This window comes from Rhinopithecus roxellana, chromosome 9 (assembly GCF_007565055.1).
Source record: "Rhinopithecus roxellana isolate Shanxi Qingling chromosome 9, ASM756505v1, whole genome shotgun sequence".
In the NCBI taxonomy this organism is placed as follows: domain Eukaryota; kingdom Metazoa; phylum Chordata; class Mammalia; order Primates; family Cercopithecidae; genus Rhinopithecus; species Rhinopithecus roxellana.
This window is the reverse complement of record NC_044557.1, coordinates 59,964,775-59,985,788: the sequence shown is the minus strand read 5'-3', so window position 1 is coordinate 59,985,788 and position 21,014 is coordinate 59,964,775. Positions and strand designations below refer to the sequence as shown.

Below are 21,014 nucleotides of genomic sequence, written 5' to 3'. Positions count from 1 at the left end.
TTTTATTTAGACAAAAATATTTGCAAGGTGATATGCTTCCTAGTCTATTACATCAGGAGACACATAGCCTGTCGTTGTTCCTCTATTAGTGGTGCTACAATTGAGCAATGGGTGTGGCTGCTCTCTGCCTCATTCATTCATTATAAAAAGTTCACCCTTGCCTACTTAGTTGTTTCAGTATTCATTGACCATTGTTACCTGCATCCATTCTTTTATTGAGGGCTGCAAAATGCTTTATTTCTCCTTGATTATTAGCTGGAAATTTTCCATAAAGAATGTTCCTTCTGTCATTGATGTTGAAACTGTAGACTGGAAAAAGAGAAATAGGCAAACATTTCAAGGCCTGATTGACTTTATATCTGAGGACCCAAAGATCATCACAGCCTCCACTTAACCTACCCCAGATCTGGCTTACGGTGGGTCCACTGGGACCACGGCCACACCTGAACATACTTAGTAGTTGGCACAGCCTGTGCATTCATTCTTTGGCTTCTGGGTTAAGAGCTTTTGTAGTGAAGAAAACCAGGTGGAGGCCTCTGAAACTGCCCACATGTTCTGGCCAAGATAGTAAATAAAAAACGACATTGCCTCCCAGAGGAAGGAGAAGCTTACCACCACCTTTAAAGGTACAAAGTATGCAGGGTGGCGGTCCCTATTAAGTTTATATCTAATATTTCAGTCTGACCCTTATGAAAATTAGATGATCCTGGAAGATGACAGTAAATCATCACACACTCAAACAAGTAATAGTTCTTTGCAAGGCGGTTCTTCCCAATGCTGCATCTTTGCTGAAACAGATTGACATGGCCTTGGGTGTATGGTATGCAGCCACTGATCTAGGAAATGTGTTACCCCGCACCAGTATCAGAAAGGAGAATCAGAAACAGTTGGCATTCACTTGGAGCAGACAACAAGAGGCAGGTAGAGTCTTGACCCAGGCCTATGTTAACTCTGTAATCGTCTATCATCATATAGTTAAAAGACACCTGGGCCATCTGGACATTCAGAACATAACACTGAACATCATTCTAACAGATCAAATGACTAAGAAGTGGCAAGTATATTGGAGCCTGATAAGATATGTGGGCTCCAGAGGACACATGGTTCTGGTTCACAGGACACATGGATGGTTCAGAGGTCTGCCCTATTAGTAAAACGTTTAGAAGTCTAATGGTCTAGAACACGTCAAGACATCCTCTCCAAAATAGAGGATGCTTTATGCTGCATAAAGAGAGGATGCCTTTCTGCATCTAGCACTGGGAGAAAGAATACTTCACGCCTGGGTATTTTACTCCCAAGATGCAAAGGACATTAGGGAATAGGGTTGAAAGGACTTGGCAATGGGTCAGACCTACTATTTGTACAAATAAGGGAGAAAAAGATGCCGCTGAGGTTTCAGGTCTGAGACATTGAGATGATGGTGATGCTAGGAACTCAACTTTTGCACAAAAGATGATGAGTTAAGTTTTAGACAAATTTTGTTTGAGATGCATACATAGTTTGAGATGCATGTAAATAGTCTAGCAGACAGTTGGACATGTAGGGCTAGAACTTGTAAGATATATCGGGACTAGAAATAACATGACTTCACTAGTCATTCAATAATTATTTACTGGAAATTATCGATGTTCTTAGAGCTGGAGCTAAGTCTCAGCTCTGTGTCACAAAAAATTACTAAATGCCCTCTTAAGATACTAAATTTGTATTCAGGAAAAACTTGCAGTTTATTTGACATGGGTGTCATCAGCATAGGCGTGATACTGAAGCCCTGATTTTCATTTGTTCCCTCATTTGTTAATTTATTCATTCATTTACTTGATGAGATTTCTCAGGAATATAAAGGGCAGAAATCACCTGGGGAGCTTGTAAAAAATGGAATGTCTGCTCTTTACCCTGGACAGAATGAATCAGAAACTCCAAGAGTAGGGCCTGGGCACATATATCTTTTCAAAGCTCTACAGGTAATTTTGACATTCAGCCAGAATTGAAAACTACCAGTGGAGTGAAAAAAACACATGAAAACAGCTCATTTGTGAGAGAAGAAGAGCTAGAGAAAGACACAGAGCAGGGGGTATCGGTAAGAGAGAAGGTGACTCAAAAGATGATCATATCATGGAAGCCAGGGGCATAATATTGTGCATGTATATGTGTGTCCGTTTAGAAGGTGCATGGAGGATAAGATGAACTTATAACCAACGTGAATAGGGAGGTGTCATGGAGGAAGGGAAGAGCAACACTAATATGATTGCTACTGGAGGAATGGTGGCAAGGAGACTCTGTGTAAACAAGGCTCCATGTGCATGTGTATTGTTCTTACAGGAATGCAATGGCTCTTGAATCATATTAAATCATAATTTTGACTTCGGGCATGGAGTCTCACTGGAAAGGTGTGATCATTTGGTGTACCATTGTCTGGGAAAAAGGTGTCCTCATACCCAAAACCAGAACCCAGAAGTAATACCCTAGGTAAGTACAGGAGAGCATTCAGCCTTCCCTGATATTCCTGAACTTGAACCAGCAAGATGGTGCTTTCACATGGACAATGCACAAGAAACCAAGCTTGGTGAAAAGCTATGATAGGATTAGTGCCCTGTGCTGTATCCCCGGTAGTGTATGTTTCTTATGAGTTCTGTGTGTTTGCCATAAAGTCTCTTCTGATAGTTCTAGTCTCTCTCAGCTGTAGAAGGAAATGAAGGAAGAGCATTTTGTTCTCTGGAGTCAGAAAATGAAGCACAGAGAAGCCAGCACCGTGGTGCCACGCTCGGTGCAGCCACCTCCCCTTTCTAGGAGAGTCTTGTTCCAGACTTTACCCTGTGGGCTCTAGAAAGTGTATTAAGCAGGAAGACTTAAATCAGGGTATGCAATGAGGAAACTTACACATTTAAGTATGATTTCTATGTGTATTTCTGGTTGTTTTCTCTTACAAAATCCTCTTCCATGGAGAGGTCAAAAGCAGGCCATTAACTTTTCATCTCCAACTTTTTGTTGCAAAAATTTTATAAAACTGGAAAGAATAGGATAATGATCGATCATATTATTGCTACCTAGATTCAATAATTGTTACCATTTGGCCAATAGTTGCATTATCTGTGAATCAAATTTTTTTTCTGGAAGCGTTTGAAAGTAAGTTGCAGATATCATGACATCTCGTCCTGAAAATACTTCATAATTCGTCTCTCAAAAATATGGATAATCTCTTGCATACTCACAATATTACTATTATACCTAAGAAAATTAACATTAATTTCCTGTTTCATCTAATTTCACATAGATCCCTACTGCCCCTTAAATGTCTTCTTACCTGGATTTTTTAAAAAACAGGGTCCTAACCCGGCATGGTGGCTCACCCCTGTAATCCGACCACTTTGGGAGGTCAAGGCAGGTGGATCAGAGGTCAGGAGTTTGAGACCATTCTGGCCAACATTGGGAAATCTCGTCTCTATTTTAAAAAAATTCAAAAATTAGCCATGTGTGGTGGCACATGCCTGTAAACCCAGCTACTCAGGAGGCCGAGGCAGGAGAATTGTTTGAATTGGAGAGGCAGAGGTTGTGGTGAGCCGAGATGGCACCACTGCACTTCAGGCACTCCAGCCTGGGTGATAGAGTGAGACTCTGTCTCAAAAAACAAACAAGAAAAAACCAAACAAAAAAACAAAAAACAAAAAAAACAAAACAAAAAAACAGGGTCCAATTAAGGCATAGGCATTACTTTCAGTTATTATGTCTCTTCATTCTCTTTACTCTAACACAAACTTTCATGGTATGGATCTAGCTTTTTGAGGCAAGGACCACATCTTAACACTTTTAATCTCCAGTCTTGAAACTGACCAGGGATAGTGGTAGATTACGGCTTTTGTAACTGCCCTTGGGTAGACTCCTGTCCTTGAATCTGGACTGGCCCTCCAACTTGCCTTGTCCAACAGAACATGGTAGACATGATGTTCAGGAACTTAAGACCAAACCTTAAAAAGGCTTGGCAGCTTCCAGGTTTACTCTTTCGGAGAAGCCAGCTCCTGTAAGAATTCTGACAACTCGATCCCTGTGCTGTGAGAAGCCTAACTTAGCCAAATGTAGAGGCCAGCTGGAGGAGAAATGAGGTTTCCATTCGATGGACAGCACCATCTGGCAAGCCATGTGAGTGAGGCTATCTTGCAGGTGGGTCTTCCAGCCCCAGCTGAGCTGCCTCGGCTGATGCTGTGTGGAGCAGAGATGAGCCATCCCCACTAACACCTGCCCAAATGGCAGAATTGTCAGCAACTAAGTGCGTGTTGTTTTAGGTCACTAAGTTTTGGAGTGATTGGTACTCAACAATCAAGCAAGATCCTCAAGAGTTGTTTGTTGAACTGGACTGGATAAAAGCCTGAACAGAGGTGATTTAAGAAAAGCAGTCAGAAGCTGTAGGAAAAATACCTTCTGACTGAATCAGCAGATTCTTTATGGTCTTCTCCTAGATCACAGGAATCCAAACTTGGCCAAACCCTAAAGTCAATGCCTGTCTTCTTCCTTGCCTCCCCTCAACCGCAGCCAAAGGGGACCCTGTCCCACTCCATTCTTCGCTATCTCTTTGCTCTTCATACCCTGACCCCAATAGACTTTTGTAATCTTGTTTCTCATAGCTGTCTTCCATGCATGCTGCGTCCTGGCCTGGCCTGAACTTCCCAGGTTCTCCTCAGCATGGAATGCCATCCACCCATGTCTTCTCTGTGTCTATAGGCATGTCAAATGCCACCTCCTCTATGAAGCCATTCCTAATGCCACACCAGAATTAATCTAAACTCCTAAAGCAGTTGTCTATGCTTCTCCTATTCTATCTGTCACATTTTTTCCTTGTTCTGTAGTGGTTTTTACACATGTGTCTCTTTCCTCATAGCTCACAAAGCCCTGGAAAGTAGGAGCCATGTCCTTCCATTCTGCTGTTCCTCCCACTGCATGGCTTACAATGAGTGGCATGGGACATACACCCAAGATTAGGAGGTGGCATGGCACAGTAGCTAAGCATGAGTTCAGAGTCAGACTGTGGGTTTTGATCTTCATCCTGTCACCTATCAACTGTATGATTCTGAGCAAGTTACCCAACCTCTCTGTTTCTGGATTTATCATCTGTGAAATGGGGATCATAACAGTATATATCTCATAAAGATGCTGTCAGCATCAATGAGATACACAGAATGCTTGGAATAATGCTTGTCACATAGGAAGGACTGCATAAATGTTAACTATTTTAATCCAGGCAGTTCACTGAATTGAATCAATCATCTCTTTTTCATACTACAGTACTACTCTTCTTTTTCTCTGCAATCCTCCCGCCCACTTTAGACTACATAATTTTTACAGAAAGTATTATTGCATTGGAATTAGAGGGAGAAATAAAGGTAGGGGGTATTATGATATGAATAATATGATACACAAACCTCAGGAAGAAATTGTACCCTACATGCCAAGAACTTTCTTTAATAATTTCTCGAAATAGATGGAATTTAGACTGGAGAAGTGTATGAGAGTGAGTAGGGAGGAGGAGAAGAGTGGGACTAAGAAAGAAGAAAGTCCCCAGGTTTTTTTTTTTGATGGAGTTTTGCTCTTGTTGCCCAGGCTGGAGTGCAATGGCACAATCTTGGCTCACTGCAACCTCTGCTTCCTGGGTTCAAGCGAGTCTCCTGCCTCAGCCTCCTGAGTGGCAGGGATTACAGGCACACACCACCATGCTCAGCTAATTTTTGTATTTTTAGTAGAGACGGGGTTTCACCATGTTGGCCGGGCTGGTCTCAAACTCCTGACCTCAGGTGATCTGCCCGCCTTGGCCTCCCAAAATGCTGGGATTACAGGCATGAGCCACCAGGCCCAGCCCAGTCCCCAGGTTTTGACCTAGAATGACTGATAACTGATTTTAAGGTGACAAAAGGAAGTTATTTTTTTTCTGCCCACGTCAAAAGTCCTTGGTTGGGTGGATTCAGCTGGACCCCACCCTCATGCCAGATGCAGTTGTTTATTTCTAGCTTTTTTTAGGAACCACATTAGAGAGGACACACCCGTTGGGCCCTCTTGAAAGATCCTGTAAAAATGAAGGCACTTCCTTGTAAGTAAAATATCCCTGAATGCAACAATATTTGGATAATTATAGTCTCCCAGGAGCATAATCCTTAAATGACTGAGATAATTATAGCATCCTAGGCCTGTGGCACTTCTCTTTTAAGAGCCTAATCCTATGGGTAGAGGGAAGTGGGGACCCCAGGATGCTTCTTATGCTGAGTCTCCCTTGCCCACACCTAGGATCCTTCTCCTGGAAGGACAGATCCTTCTCCTAGAAAGCAAGCCTGGTGAGTCTTCAGACCAAGACTTCCTTATACACACTGGATGTGTTCCCTAGGGTGCAACAACAACAAAATCTAGCATGAAACAGTGTGCATGAATGAGTACAGCTATTTCTGACAAGTAGAAGATGACTCTGCATGTAAACAAATGAGATAAGAAATGAGTCTTTGGAACGACACCTCTGATAGTTATTAGAACCCTGATAGTGCTTTCCCGCACAGGCTTGGGCAAGGAGCGATCAAGTCAAAGTTCATGGTCATTGGTGTGACTTTTATTGTTATTTTCTCATCTAGTCTGGGAAGTGAGTTGGGTGGGGTGTGATATTTTAGCCATTGCTATGTTTGATCTCTCAGAAAGACAAATGGAGTCAAAGAAAGAGAAGTGTTTCCTTGGCTATGGGCTGTACCTTTACCACTGGCCAAGGAGCTTCTTTTAAATTTGTGAGCCGGTGTTCACAAGACAGAGATGAGAGAGTGATGATGGTTTGGTGTAGCCTACCATCTTTACTGGGAAAACAAGCCAAAGTAAGCCTTCAGTTGATAGGCAGGCAAAAGTGTCCTGCCTGTCCGTGAGTGACAGTCTCTCTATCTTTTATTCTTGGATGCCTTATCCCTCATCGCTTTCACTGCTTGCATTCTATTAGTTTTCTTGTGATTGAAAGTGACTCTCTGCTTAAAGGCATTGTGAGGACTGTATGTATATATATATATGTATTTTTTTTTTTTTTTTTTGAGATGGAGTCTCACTCTGTCCCCCAGGCTGGAGTGCAGTGGTGTAATCTCGGCTCACTGCAACCTCTGCCTCCTGGGTTCAAGCAATTCTCTTGCCTCAGCCTCCCGAGTAGCTGGGATTATGGGTGCATGCCAACATGCCTGGCTAATTTTTGTATTTTTAGTAAAGATGGGGTTTCCCCATGTTGACCGGGCTGGTCTCAAACCCCTGACCTCAGGTGATCCGCCCACCTCGGCCTCCCAATTTTTCTTATTAACTAGACTATGAATGCCCATGGGTAGGTATCATGATTGACAAGAGAGAGGAGAATACTCTAAAGCCTGTTAACACTGTCTCCAGGACTTACCCTGTGGTTTATGGGAACTTGCTGCATTTTCTTTTATAACCTGCCACCGTTTGGTTCCCACAATCAGAAGAGGTTTTTATGACTCACTTTGCTTATAGAACCCTTTTCTTTTGAAGCTTGGCAAGTGTACTTTCTGTAGTTCAGATGACTTCTGTAGTTCAGATGGCCCTTGGATTTTTTTTTTTTTTTTTGAGATGGAGTCTCACTCTGTTGCCCAGGCTGGAGTAATGGGACGATCTCAGCTCACTGCAACCTCTGCCTCCTGGATTCTTCTGCCTCAGCCTCCCAAGTAGCTGGGATTACAGGTGCACTCCACCACATCCCGCTAACTTTTGTATTTTTAGTAGAGATGGGATTTCGCCATGTTGGTTAGGCTGGTCTTGAACCCCTGACCTCAAGTGATCCACCCACCTCAGCCTCCCAAAGTGCTAGGATAACAGGCATGAGCCACTGTGCCTGGCCAATGACTTTTATAGATAAGAATAATAAAACTCTTTGTTGACCTCTCTTTCCTAAGCTGGTGAAGAGGGGTCTGCATGAATTTATCTCTAAGATCTCTTTGGGTTTTACACAATTGTGTGGTTTTCTTTTTTTGGTATCCACATTCTTTGCAATCTTTTTTCATTCATTCATTCATTCATTCATTCATTCATTCATTCACTAGCTACTATTTGTTTTATTCTACTTTACAGACATGTATTAGACACCAGGAAAAATTTAAGATATATGGCTTGTCCTTTCAGAGCTCATTCTGTACATATGGATGCTCAATAAGTGCTGCTCTGGTCTCTTAAAGCACAGCCATATAACTAGACTATGTTATCATGAGCTGTTTTGCAGCCACAGATACATTTAACATCAACTTTCTTATGCTGCAGGTATTTTCCCCAGTGACATCTTTTTGACACTGTTCTGTTAAGGTGATTCAGAAAAATTTCTTGCTGGGGCCTTGCCTTTTCTGATTCATTTTATTTTCAGCTATTTTCTTTTTGAAGAATGTAGGTATCAAACTGGGTATATTTCCTTGGATTCATGTTGCCTAGGTGCCTGTTAGGGTTTCTTCAGGGGCTGTACAAAGAGGCAACGGTTGTACAACAAAAAGCAAAACTGAGAAGTGCTGGCAAGACCCAGGACAACCCTCTACTCAAGCTTCTCACAGCAGCAAACATAAAACGTCAAGCACGAAGACTATTTCACAAAAGGGACATGCTAACTTGTGAACAGACCCCCAAATCAAGTTCTCCCTTAGGTTTCCCGCATATTTGAAGGAGTCAAAAAGTATAAAGGATATAGTCCTTAGATTTCTCTATTTTTCCTTGGGGACAGAACATTTGCCATGAGATCTAACTTCTAGAAGATGAAGGTTTCTTTATTTGATACATTGTATGCTAGTCAACACTGTGTTTAAAATGCTTTAAAACCCCAGGAGAAGATGAAATATCCCTACCACAGGATATGAAGTCCACCTAAATCTGACTTCTATTTGCACTCCAGCCATGGCTCCCACCTTTGTCTTCTCTCCCTGTAGGTGGCAGCTTCATTAAACTCCCCTGGGTTCCTGCCCACATCAAGTTGCTTCATGTCTTTTTGGTTCTACTTACCTTGCTCTCTCCCAGGAATTGTTTTTCCTCCCCTTAATCTCTGTACCTGATTCCTATGCAGACTTAAAGACTCAGTTCGTGTGTCACCTCCTCCAGGAAGCCTCCTCTGAACTTTCTTCTCCCCACCTTCCTTGCACTTCTTCTCTGCTCCCACAATACCCTGTTCATAGTTCTATCATTTAATTTCCTGTGATACATTTATCTGTTTCTGTGTCTGGAACTCCCACCAGACTTCAAGCACCTTGAGGGTGGTGCTTTAGTTCTGTATCCTGAGAGTCTGCCAAAATGCCTAACAGAGTCATAAGACTTGTGGGCTGAATTAGTGAAAGTTATTTCGATTTTCTGAGTTTCAGCTTGCTCATCTGCAAAATGGGGGCAATAAAACCTCTCTTTCAGGGTATTATTTTGGGGATAAGAGAATGTATGCAAAGCACCTAGGCCAGTACCTGCAAATGAAAGGAACCCTGCGATGGATAGCCCTTGTTATCATCAATGAAAGTGCAGTGGATGCAGTGCAGAGAAGGCCATATTCTGACTGTAGGCCAGGAGTTCTGGCAGAAGAATGAAAGACAGGATTTTGTGTGCTTCTCAAGCCATATCAGTGGAATGACCCAGAGTCTGGATCCCAGCTCATTCACACAAGTGACTGTCACTGAGAGGTGGTTGTGGGTGATTGTGGCTCATAGATTCTTAAGGAAACTACCTTCCATTCCTTTGATAGACACGTCAGGTGACCCATGAAAACCACGCAATACAATGGAATTAGGTTGAGTGTATTTACTTTCCACCTCCTGCAGGAACTGTGGTTCTCATGAAGGTGCAGCAAATGGCTGATTCTGCTTCAAATGCTCAGCCTGTCCAGGACCCTGTTTGCAAGCTGCTGATATTGTTTGCAAGCAAAAAAGCTGTGCTATTCTGGATTTGTACAGTTAAACCCCAATTAACCAGAACTCCAGTAACCACGACTTGGAGTTCACTTTCCAAATCAAGACGTAAGTCTTATGGTGTACGAACTAAGATCAGGATTTAACAAAATAAACAAACAAGGAAAATGACTGACAAAATCCCAGTGAACAAGCATAAAAAGCTCGGAAAGGACCACTCACAAATAACTTCCAGAACTTGATTATATGTAGTTCAGAATTGGGTTCAAACTTCTGTGGTATGCACAGAATAGAAGATTTGAGTTTTGAAGACAGGGAGACTTGGGTTTAAGTCCCAGTGCTTCCATGTATTTTTTATTTATTTATTTTTTTGAGATACTGGGCAAGTCATTTTATCTGCCTAAGTCTTAGTGTCCTCATCTGTAAACTGTGGATAGCAATGGTAACTACAGGTGGTCCCCAACTTACGATGGTTCAACGTAATGATTTCCTGACTTTATGATGGTGCGAAAGTAATAAGCATTCAGGCGGGGCGCAGTGGCTTACACCTGTAATCCCAGCACTTTGGGAGACCGAGGCAGGTGGATCACGAGGTCAGGAGATCGAGACCATCCTGGCTAACACAGTGAAACCCCGTCTCTACTAAAAGTACAAAAAAATTAGCCGGGCGTGGTGGTGGGTGCCTGTAGTCCTAGCTACTCGGGAGGCTGAGGCAGGAGAATGGCATGAACCTGGGAGGCAGAGTTTGCAGTGAGCCGAGATTGTGCCACTGTACTCCAGCCTGGGTGACACAGCAAGACTCCGTCTCAAAAAAAAAAAAAAAAAAAAAAAAAAAAAAAAAAAAAAAGAGAAAGTAATAAGCATTCAGTAGAAATTGTACTTCGAGTGCCCATATAGCCATTCTGTTTTTCACTTTCAGTACAGCATCCAATAAATTAACATGAGATGTTCGACATTTTATTATAAAATAGGCTTTGTGTTAGATGGTGTTGCCCAACTGTAGGCCAATGTAGGTGTTCCGAGCATGTTTATGGCAGGCTAGGCTAAGGTATAGTGTTCAGTAGGTTACATGTATTAAATGCACTTTTGACTTATGATGTTTCAACTTATGATGGGATTATCAGGATGTTTCCCCATAGTAAATTGAGGTGCATATGTACTTATTCACACTCATAGAAGCAGATAATAGAATGGTGGTTACCAGAGGCTGTGGGGAGGGGAAAAAGGGAGCTGTTCAATTGGTATACAGTTTCAGTTAAGCCAGGTGAGAAGTTCTAGAGAACTGCTGTACAGTATAGCAGCCATAGTTAACACTAGTGTAATGTGCACTAAAAAATTGTGAAGAGGGTAGACTAAGTGTTCTTACCACACACACACACAAAAGGGCTTGCAGTGCTACAGTCACTGTTTGTTTTGTTTTGTTTTTTTGAGACAGGATCTCACTCTGTTGCCCAGGCTGGAGTTTAGTGGCATGATCTCAGCTCACTGCAGCCTCCACCTCCCTGGGCTCAAGTGATCTTCCCACCTCAGCCTCCCAAGTAGCTGGGACTATGGGCACATGCCACCATGCCCAGCCAATTTTTGTATTTTTTTTTTTTTTTTGTAGAGATGTGGTCTTACCATGTTGCCCAAGTTGATCTTGAGCTCCTGGGCTCAGGAGATTCGCCCACCTCCACCTTCCAATGTACTGGGATTACAAGCCTGAGCCACTGTACCCAGCCTCACAATCATTTTTGTCATGATGAGCCAGCTCTACCTGAGAATCGAGTTACTACCTGATGGGGAGCAGAGCCAGCAAAATCGTGGCAAAACAGAGCTGGGACTGTGATTACTAATCTACTTTTTAAAACTAACCTACTCTGCACATTTTCTAGGACAAAAATCTCCCCTTATTGTTTAAGCAGATTTGGGTTAGGTTTTCTGTCACAACAAAAAGTGTTTGCAGTCATATTACCCTTGAAGTCTACATTTAGAAAAGCAACATTCAAATTAAACTTAATTTAATTTGTGTGTGTGGCAAAAGTGAGGGCAAGTACAATGAGGTTCTGAAATGGACATGGAGAGGCTGAGCCATGGCCCACGGTTGTGGAGTGAGTCATACAAATCAACTTGATCTCTTGATGACTTTCTGTATGCATGCATGCTCACAGTTTCTCATACACAAACATTTCTGATGTATGCTGATGTATAACCTTCATTCTTTCAATACACCCCCCTACTTCATGGATGTTCTAAAAATTCCTGTAAAATATTTAGATATCCTTCCCACAGCAACCAAGCAAATTACTCCCAAAGGAAGGGGAGAAATGACATCTTTATTTGCTGCAAGCCTACTAGGACTATATGGTGGGCAGAATAATACCCCACTCTCCCACCCACAATCATATCCACACCCTAATCCCCAGAACCTGTGAATGTTAGGTTATATTACGAAGCAGAATTGAGCATTGACCTTGCCAATCACCTGCGTTGTTATTTCTTTTTTGAGACCAATTTGCTCTGTTTTCCAGGCTGGAGTGCAGTGGCGCGATCTCGGCTCACTGCAACCTCCACCTTCCCGGTTCAAGCAATTCTCCTGCCTCAGCCTCCCGACTAGCTGGGACTACAGGCAACAGCCACCACGCCCAGCTTTTTTGTATTTTTAGTAGAGATGGGGTTTTGCCATGTTGGCCAGGCTGGTCTCAAATTCCTGACATCAAGTGATCCGCCTGTCTCCGCCTCCCAAAGTGCTGGGATTACAGGCATGAGCCACAACGCCTGGCCGCAAGAGTCTTTATAAATGATGCTTCTATCTTGAAGCAGAAGCGTGAGAACCGGAGAGACGGCCGCGGTAGAAGGACTCAGCCCAAGGTTGCTGGCTTTCAAGATGGAGGATAGGGCCACAAAGCACAGAATGTGGACAGCCTCTAGAAGTTGGAAAAAGCAAGGAAACAGATTTTTCCCTTGAGTGTCCAGAAAGAATGCAGCCCTGCCAACACCTTGGGTTTAGCCCAGTAAGACCCATTTTTCACTTCTGACTTCCAGGATTTAAGATAATAAATTTGTATTATTTTAAGCCACTAAGTTTGTTGTAATTTGTTACAGCAGCAAACAACTAATGCAGGCCACAGCTTGCATTGAGCTTTCTATTTACTGGTAGAAAATGTAGTCAATAGAGGGAAGGCAGAGAAGGGTAATAGGAAGTTTAAGGTTGTCTGAACTCCAGGCAAGTCATTTGAAACATCCTCTACATTGCTCTTGAACATGACTCAGCAAGAAGAACTGGAAGGTTTATTTGTTTGTTTGTTTGTTTAAATATATATAATCATAAAGACAACTTGGGTAAGATAGAATGTTCTCCCTCCATTATGCATAATGCAAAATGTCTGATCCTCTAGAAGAAACTGTTACTACATTATAATAGTACCTGAGTAGAAGAGAAGAGGTGACACAAATGAAAATCTCAGAGGGAAAACAAATCACTATAACCATGAGGGAAGTATTATCTAAAAGATGGTGTGAGGCTGGCACAGTGGCTCATGCCTGTAATCCTGGTACTTTGGGATCACTTGAGGTCAGGAGACCAGTCTGGCCAACATGGTGAAACCCCATCTCTACTAAAAATACAAAAATTAACCGGATGTGGTGGCACGCAGCTGTGGTCCCAGCTACTCGGGAGGCTGAGGTGGGAGAATAGCTTGAACCCAGGAAGCAGAAGTTACCAAGATCAGAAGTGAGCCAGGGTGAAATCCCGTATCTACTAAAAATACAAAAATTAGCTGGGCGTGGTGGCACGTACTTGTGCTTCCAGCTACTTGGGAGGCTGAGATGGGAGAATTGCTTGAACCCAGGAAGCGGGAGTTGCCAAGCAGAAGTGAGCCAAGATCGTGCCCATGTACTCCAGCCTGGGTGACAGAGCATGACTCAGTCTCAAAAGAAAAAAAAAAGATGGTGTGATTTTCTGAAGCCTGGTTGAATTAGGCCAGTTTAGCCTCTTTAACCACATTTCCAAAACGTGGAAAACATCACAGTAGGTTTCTGTAATGCCAAAATAATTGTGAAATAGATAATCATAAGCTTCATGAAATTATGTCATCTAAATAGAAGTTATTATTATCTCCTTTTGTTGAGGGATTATGTAGAAAGAATTGGCTTCCCAACAGTACCTTATGGTTTTAGAAAGAGATTGAAACTTTTTGCATCAGGTTCCAACAGATTAGTGGTTAATGGTTGAGTTATAAAATACTCACAAACCCAGGACTGGTTCATAATGTGTACGGATCTCAAAACTTTAATCATACAATCTTCTGCCTAGCTCCACCTCAGCCCTTCCATTCTGTTTTAAAAATAAAGCTACCAGTTTATAAACAACTTTCATACCAAAGGCGTGACCCCCTGGGTGGTAAGTGACAAAAGAGGAGTACTAATGGACATTTTAAGTGTTCCACATCCGCAGACTTAGCCTGCCTCAAACTGGCTTAGGGTTATCAGTGTAATCTTTTAAAAATTACTTTCTAAACAAACTTAACAACTAAAATGATTGGTATAAGGGAAGGAAAGTTAAAGCCAAAAATATTTCAAATGTAGCTTTGAAAAGAATAATGGCACATACATCACCGATCAATTTCTGAGCTCTGGACATTTTCCTGTTTTCTTTGCAAAGCAAAAGAGGTTTCCTCTGCTCTTGTGCCTTTGACCTCCTGCCACACATCATAAATAAAAAAAATTTGTGACTGTCATAAGCATTATTCAGAATTACTTCTGCACACGACACTGTGTTAGGTGTGATGGTAAACAAGTTAAACAGTTTCTCCCATGAGGCAACTTTTATTTTAAATCAGTCTTAGCTGGTCTTCTAGTTAAATTGACGTGTTGATTTCATGTGTTTTTTTCTTCTCCCTTTACCTCTTGGGGCCCAAAAAAGAAGAAATAAATATTAAATGATAAATATAAGAGATTTAAACCAATTTTTGGAAGATTGAAAACAGAACTAGGAGTTGTACCTGACATAATAGAATAGAGGAAGTTATAACCTAAATTACTTATTAAGAGGGATGCTAATGAGGGACCAAGAAGGATATTGATGACTGGAAAACTCATTGTCTCCTGCAAACTTCCTTCTGTAGTACTTAAGAATTTAGAGGCACCAAGAAAACCTGCAGGTGAGCATGAAGTGTGGGACAGAATACAGGGACTGAATACTGAACTTATTGAACTGAAATTTTGCAAAAGGAAGAATTGGATCCCAGGATGTCCTCTCTGATGCTGTGTGAGCAGGGGATTCTATTCTATGAATAATACTGAAAATGTATTCTTTGGAATCATTCAGGGATATCAGATAAAGATGGGGGCAGGGAAGGTGTTGAGCTGAAGCAGAAGAGTAAGTCAAAACCACCCTAATGAAATGTAGGGCCCATAGGATGTGTCCCTCTTTTGTCTCTGAAAACATACAAATCCAAGCATGCAAACCTTAGGTAGGAAACTGGAGAACTTCTCTTTGGAGAAACCCTAGAGAAAATACTTTCACCCACTGATAACTGAGAGTTCCCCAAATCTAGCTGGCATGCTGCTGACCCATTTCACTAGAGTGGAGACCTCCAATACACAAGTCTTGATCACTCACAGAATTTCTAAACAGTTTCATTAAAAATATTTTGTTATAGAAAATTTCAAACATATAAAAGTAAAGAGAAGAGTATAATAAACCCTCACACACCCATTGCTCAGTGTCAATGCTTAGCAATACATGGCCAATCTCAAATCATCCCTATTTCCTCCCACCTGTGTTATTTTGAAGCAAGTACCAGGCATTATATCTTTTCACCCTTAGATATTTTAGGATTTATGTCATGTTTTCCTAAAAAAGGCTGGCTCTTAGCCTGTATTCAGGCAGCATCCCATCCCCCTGCACCATCCCCGCTGCTTTTTCTATACTGTTTTCCTGGAATACAGACTGCAGGCCAGAGACTGGGGAAGGAAAAGCAGCAGAGACCCAGCCCGACCCATCTTGCCTTTCTGCTGTGGAACCTGAGTGCTGCTGCTTCCCTCCTGCCTGCACCTTAGAGCTAGAGGCCAGGTTGGAGGCCTAGGCTGAGGGTCTGGCAGATTTCCTGAGTGCTCTCTGCAACAGACGAGCCCCATCAGAGGGGAACAGGGATCTGGTGAATGACCACAGCCACCAGGAAGTGGACTGGAAGAATTTTTACTTCTCCAAAGATATTCTTACTGGTAACTCCAGGATTTATATATAAGACAAATGAGGCAGGGGTGGGAGGGTGGTGAAGAAACATTGGCCAGGATAGAATTCCAACTTTGTCACTGACCACTAGCAGTCATGTGACCCTGACAGGTCATTTCAACCTCTAACCCTCAGTTTCCATTTTAAAGTGGGTGCAAAATAAGCAGCTCCTATGGTTGTCATGATGACTAAATGTAATCCTGCCGTGGACTTTCCAAATGTCAGGAATTAGGTTTTGTTTTGCTTCACAGTTGTCATGAACCCATAGATTTAAAAATATTTACTTTGTTCTATCCAAGGCATTAGTATTATTATATTTATTGAAGCTTAAATTGTGCCACTTTTGGTCAGTGGGTTTGGCTACTGAATGCTTCTGACGTGACATTAGTAATCATTGGTAGCTTCTTTACTATTTGGAATTACCACATGATTCAGGCTTACCTAGACATTTCCTTATTGGAGAAAAGTGTCTAACATGAAAAAATAAATCAAAAGAGAAACCCAAAGAAAACAAAGATAATGTAGGAAATTATATAAACCTTGAAAAATACCTTAGAGAGATCACTAGAATGGAGATAAAGTAAAGACAATTTCTGGAGAAAGAAAGGGTAAAAACAAAAAGAAATGAAAAAAATGACACCTAGGTCCACCATTCAACTGATTATAAGATCAGAAGAAAAGATAGAAAAAAATCAAAGGAAGAAAATTACTTAAAAAGACATAACCCTCCTACCCAAAACAACTGAAAACCAATGTTTTCAAGACATCAGATACCAGGCAACAATTGATTTCAAGACATCAATGATCCCTGAGAGATGGGGAAGAATTAACTATGCCTCAGCTTACTGTGTTGAGAGAGTTTTCCAGCCATGGAACTGAATTTAGGGAGATTAAACTAAGGGTTAAGGAGATTAAGCTGACAGTCTGGAGAGATCAAAACAACTGGAGCGCATAGGGCAGAGTACTAGACAGAACAGAGAGGCAACTCTAGAGAACTGCAGAAGGACCCCCTCAAGTATTCAGTAAATTACTGACCAGCATCCCTGCAGAAGCTGGGGAAAGAACCGTATAAAAGAATTAGAGGTAACAGTACCTTGAGCTCACATAGGTCTGGGAATAGTTTCTATTTCTACCATCCAGACTGGCAAATGTCACCACGAAGAGTATCAGAAGGATCTCTCCTTATGAGTGGAAAATAATTATCCCTAAATCAAATGCTGTTCTGGTCTTGTTTATCAAATGTTATAGCAACACCCCAAGAAATCAAACTATTTTTAGGTTATTTCTAGAATATAGTTTAAGAATATTTATAGAGCTATAAAAATATCCAGTATCCAAAAAGGTGAAATTGATCATGTCTAGCATTTAAACAAAAATGACTAGGCATACAAACAAAAAAAGAAAATGCAACACATATTGAGGAGAAAACAACACAATCAATTAAAATTGATGCAGAACTGACACAATAGAATTATCAGGCAAAGACATTAAAACAATGGCTGCAACTGTATTCCACACAGTCTAGAGATCAAAACCATGATGTTTGGGATCAAAGTCCTACTTGGAAGGATTACCAACATATTAGACATTGCAGAAGAAAATATTAATGAATTTGATAATGTAGCAATAGAAACGATAAAAAATGAAACAGAAATAAGACTCAAAAGAAACGAACAGAACACCAGTGAGTGGTGGGACAATTTCAAGGGGCCTAATATTATGGGTAATTGGGGCACCAAAAGAGGATGGAGGGAAAGACATTTAAAGAACAATAGCCCTAAAGTTTCCAAATTTGATGAAAACTGTAATCCCACAGATCCAAGAAGCTCAACAAACCCAAATTCAAGCAAAGAAAAAAAGAAAGAAAGAAAGAAAAAACTTACACCCAGGTATGTCATAGTCAAATTGTTCAAAACTAGCAAAAGGTAAATATGTTAAAAGCAGCCAGAGGAAAAAAGACACCTTTCAGACAGAGGAAGAAAGATTAGGATTAGATATTCCATTAGAAACAATTACAATGTAAGTAAGAAGATAGTCAAGCAACATTTTTAATAGTATTGAAAGAGAGAATAACCAGAGAAAATATCTTTCAAAACAGAAGCTGAAGTTGAATTAAGTAAATTTTCAGAGATACAAAAGTTAAAAGGCTCTATCACCCCATAGACTATAAGAAATGTTAAAGGAAGTCTTTCAGGCAGAAGGAAAATCATACCAGATAGAAATATGGACCTATGCAAAGAAATGATGAGTGTCAGAAATGGCAACTAGTCTCTGCTCCTTCTGTTTGATATACTGCTGCAACTTCTCATGAAGCACCAGCTTTTAACTATGGCAAAGTAAATATTGTCACCATCAATGACTCCTTCATTGACCTCAACTACATAGTCTACATGTTCCAGTATAATTCCACCCATGGCAAGTTCCATGGCACTGTCAAGGCTGTGAACAGGAAATGTGTCACCAATGGTAATACTATCACCATCTTCCAGGAGCAAGATCCCACCAAAATCAAATGGGTTGATGCTGGCATTGATTATGCTGTGGAATCCTCCAGTACCTTCAGTATCTTGGAGATGGCTGGGACTCACTTAGGGTGGGGAGCCAAAAGGATCATCATCTCTTCTCTCTCTGCTAATGCCCCCATGTTTTTGGTGGGCATTAACCATGAGAAGTGAAAAAAGAACCTCGTGATCCTTAGCAATGCCTCCTGAACCAACAACTGCTTAGCCTCCCTGGCTGAGGTCATCCATGATAATTTTGGCATTGTAGAGGAGGACTCATGACCACAGTCCATGCCATCATTGCTACCAAGAAGACTGTAGATGGCCCCTCTGGGAAACTGTGGTGTGAGGGCCACAGGGCTCTCCAGAACATCATTCCTGCATCTACTGGTCCTGCCAAGGGTGTGGGCAAGGCCATGCCTGAGCTGAATGGGAAGCTCACTGGCATGGTCTTCCATATCCTCACTGCCAATGTATCAGTCGTGGACTTGATCTGCCATATGGAGAAACTTACCAGATATGATGATATCAATAAGATGGTAAAGTAGGCATTGGAGAGCTCCCCTGAAGGGCATCCTGGGCTACACCACGTGCTAAGTTGTCTCCTCTGTCTTTAACAGTGACACCTACTCTTTCCCCCTTCAATGTTGGTGAAATGCCCTCAATTACCACTTACTTTGTCAAGCTCATTTCCTGGTGTGACAATGAATTTGGCTACATCAACAGGGTGTTAGACCTTATAGTTCACATGGCCTTCAAGGAGTAAGAACTCCCTGGACCACCAGCCCCAGTGAGAGCATGTATGGAGGAGAGGGGCCTTCAGTGACTGGGAAGTCCCTGCCACAGTCATTCACCTTCATACTAAGAATGAAGTTTTTGACACAGGTTTCATGCCAGAAACCCTGAAGAGTGAGAGGGACCTAGGGAGTCCCACCTTGCCATGTACTATACCATCATAAAGTCCCCTGTACTCAGCTAAAAACAAAATAAAATAAAATAAAAAAGTAACCACATTGGTTAGTACATGACTTAAAAAACTTACTTACGTCTCTTTACAAGATAATTTACTACTTAAACAAAAATAATAACAATGTAGCGTGGGGTACATAATATATGTAGGAGTAAAATATACTACAACATTAGCGCAAAGGCTAGAAAGAGAGAAATAGAAGTAAACTATTGTGAGGTTCTTAAGCCATATATGAAGTGGCATAATATTACTAGAAGGGAGATTGTTATAATTTAAAAATTATATTGTAAACCACAGAGTAACCATTAAAATAATAAAATGAAGAATTTGCAGCTAATTAGTTTACAAAGGAGATATAATGGAATAATAAAAAATACTCAATACAAAACAAAAGGGCACAAAAAAGAGGAGGAAAAAGTAAACAAAGAGCAGTTAGGACAAATAGAAAACAAATATCATGATGGTGACGTCAATAAACGTACTAAATGGAAATGTTCTAAACACCCTAATTATAATGCAGACATAATCAGATTGGATAAAAAAGCAAGACCCCATTTATATGTTGCCCACAAGAAACCCCATGTAAATATAAAGACATAAATAGATTAAAACTAAAAGGATGGAAGCACATATACTATCCTAGTATGAATTAAAAGAAATCTGCACTGGCTATGTTAGTATCAAACAAAGTGAACTTCAGAGCAAAAAATATGACCAGTGGTAAAGAAGGTCATTTCTTAATGATAAAGGAGTCAGTAAATCAAGAAGACACAGCAATCCTAAGTATTTCCGTACCTAATAATATAGCTTCAAAACATTTGAAGCAAAAACCAATAGAAGTATAAGGAGAAATAGACAAATCCACAGTTTTAGTCACAGATTGTAATGCCCTTTTCTCAATTTATGGAACAACAAGACAGAAAGTCAGGAAGGATATAGAAAACTTGAACAATGCTATCAACCAATTTGACCTAGTTGACACTTATAGACTGCTCCTCCCAACACCAGCACACAGTACACAGGGAACAAATTTATCAAGGACTAAGTATACATCAAACAAATCAACACACAGTTTTGCAAGATGGACCATGTTCTAGATCATAAAATATGTTTCAATAAACTTGAAAGAATTCAAGTCATACAAAGTATATCTTTAGAAATGGAACTAAATTAGAAATCAGTGACATAAGGAAATCTGGAAAATTCTTGAATATATGGGAATTAAATAATATACTAAAAAACTTGGCCGGGCGCGGTGGCTCAAGCCTGTAATCCCAGCACTTTGGGAGGCCGAGACGGGCGGATCACGAGGTCAGGAGATCGAGACCATCCTGGCTAACACGGTGAAACCCCGTCTCTACTAAAAAAATACAAAACACTAGCCGGGCGAGGTGGCGGGTGCCTGTAGTCCCAGCTACTCGGGAGGCTGAGGCAGGAGAATGGCGTAAACCTGG

The 21,014-nt window shown here is 41.2% G+C and overlaps 1 pseudogene; it reads left to right on the top strand.

The window, feature by feature from the left end:
- Positions 1-19,356, top strand: part of LOC104671569 — a 50,221-nt pseudogene extending 30,865 nt beyond the window's left edge.
- The last annotated feature ends 1,658 nt before the right edge of the window (positions 19,357-21,014 follow it).